The 2,500-nt window shown below is 42.3% G+C and overlaps 1 protein-coding gene across 1 annotated transcript in view; it reads left to right on the forward strand.

Annotated features, from left to right (window-relative positions):
• Positions 1 to 2,500, forward strand: part of mcu (mitochondrial calcium uniporter) — a 149,270-nt gene that overhangs the window by 136,609 nt on the left and 10,161 nt on the right. The window lies entirely within an intron of this gene.

Consider the following 2,500-nt stretch of genomic DNA (forward strand, 5'->3'; position numbering starts at 1 on the left):
ACGCAGCATGATAATGATAATGGCTGTGGTAATCATGAGGATGATGGTGGTAATCATAATATTGATGGTGCTTACTATGATAATGATGGTGGTAAATGCAATAAATGATGGTATGATGAGGGTGATGACGAGGAAGAGACGCAGTATGGCGTCTAACATATCAAACGATGATGGTGGTGGTGGTGATGACGAGGGTGGTGGGGGTGGTAGTATTGGTGGTGATGAAGAGATGAGTTCTGCCTACATCCATGATCGTCAGAATGGTGAAGCCTACCTTTTGTGGCTGTCTGTCTGTCTGCTTGTCTGTCTGCATTTGCCGTGCATGAGTGTGGTGTTTGGAAAATGTCAAAGCTGCAGTGTGGCAGAGATGATATTCATGTAAGTGTGTGTGAGAGAGACTGTGGATGTGCTTGTGTGTTTTTGCAGTGTGTGTGGTGTGTTTTGTGTGAGTGTTTGCTGAAATGTCCTAAGCTTAGTTTTCTTAAAAAGGGAATTTGCTCTGATGAATACTGTTCTCTTTTTTCAATGAAATTTCTGCCGTAAGTTAAATGTGACGGTGTGTGTGGTTTTGTGCGTATACTGTATGGGCCTGTGTGTTTGTGTGTGTTCATTTATGTGCGTGTCTGCCTGCCTGCCTGCTTGAATATGTTCGCACAACTTTCTATGTGTGTGTGTGTGTGTGTGTGTGTGTGTGTGTGTGTGTGTGTGTGTGTGTGTGTGTGTGTGTGTGTGTGTGTGTGTGTGTGTGTGTGTGTGTGTGTGTGTGTGTGTAGGTACATACTGTATGTGTGTGTACACGAATGTCAATGTGTATGGACTTAATATTGTGCGTGCGTGTGCGTGCGTGTGCGTGTGTGTGTGTGTATGTGTGTTAGGGGTGGTACGGTTCACAAAAGTCACGATTCGGTCCATATCACGGTTTCAAGGTCACGGTTTTCGGTTTTGTACGGTTCTGGTTTTTTTATTTTTTATAAATAAAACTCATTATGCACTGGAAATGTATAATATAAAATTAGAATGAAAATGTAGGCTTATCATGGGTATGTTGAGTTTGACTTTGACTTTATTTAACCTAACAAGGTGAAGTTAGCCTACTGAAAGAGGAAAGATATCAATGATTTTAACATGCTTCCATTTTTTTTCACAAAAAGGGAGAACTAGCCTAAGTCCTAACTTTTAAGTTGAGAAATATTCAAACATTACATACTATAACACATTTGACGTGTAAAGATAAAACCGCTACACTCCTGTAGGCAATGGGACCATTAAGTCAGTGCAGTATGACTATTTTGGTTAATGACACACTGAGAACGAATTGGACTTTTATTTTGATACCGCTTTCTGCGCGTTTTGCGCTTAGGATGAATCAGTTGCTTCCTATCATGAAACTGCCGGCCGTGAGAAGCATACAAAGTCTGAAGCATAGAAGTAAAATCAGAAGTCAAATTCCATTTTAAGTGAACAAGTGATAGGGTTAAGTTATGTTAAAATGTGACAGTTAAGCTAACAAATAATTTAAAAAGATCGTTTTTTAGAAGTGTATGCACAAGAATGTTTAAAAAAACTCTGAAGAAAAAACTGTGAAGCTGTGAACTGTGAAGCTGAGCCTGTTAAAACAGTCAAAGTTTACTTTGGTTATAGTGTTAAACATCAATGTTAACAAGGCAACAGCATAAAGTCCCCTTCATTCCATCAGAGTTTAACTGGCTACATAATTAGGCCTAACAGTTGATTCCAGTTAAGGACAGCGCAGTGAATCTGATGTATATGTTCAATTATCTCGCATTCTGCCGTCCGGAATCCCCATTCAATGCCACGTGGATATAGCCTACACTAGGCTACTGTAACGTAAGTCATAGTCTACTTTGTTCTGCTAATCTGTCATTTAAATTGGTCAGAATAAAGGCTGGGGGCAGTCACTTGCGCTAACGTGGAGAGAGAGGGGCGAGAGAGCGAGACGCTGCTGACCGACCTGCACTTGCGCAGGCTACTGTAGCCTAGTCAGCTGGTGCATGCTGTTACATTATGCATTTCAGTTGGCTGATAGAAATCAGTCTTTCCACACCCAATATCCTACGTAGTCTTTGTGTTGTATGCTTGTAAAAGTAGTAGGATTTTAATTGCGTCGTCCGCCGGTGGTCACTCTCTTTTTGTTATTGGGAAACCGTGGGCACCGTGCGGTTGCGCACTACCCCGTTCCGTGACATGCAAACCGTACGGTTTCGGTTTGCGACGTAAACCGTACCATTCCTAGTGTGTGTGTGTGTGTGTGTGTGTGTGTATGTGTGCGTGTGTGTACAGGCGTGCGTGCACAGGCGTGCGTGCAGACGTAATGTACCAGAATCGGCTGCCGGTGACTGTACAGTGTGTGTGTACGTATGTGTGTGTATGTGACTTGCGTATGTGTCTGAGTGTACGTACAGTATGTCTGTATGTATGACATGAATGTGTGTTTGTGTCTGGATTTGTGTGTGCGTGCGTGCGTGTATGCTTTTGTGTC

Source organism: Engraulis encrasicolus, chromosome 24 (assembly GCF_034702125.1).
Source record: "Engraulis encrasicolus isolate BLACKSEA-1 chromosome 24, IST_EnEncr_1.0, whole genome shotgun sequence".
In the NCBI taxonomy this organism is placed as follows: Eukaryota; Metazoa; Chordata; class Actinopteri; order Clupeiformes; family Engraulidae; genus Engraulis; species Engraulis encrasicolus.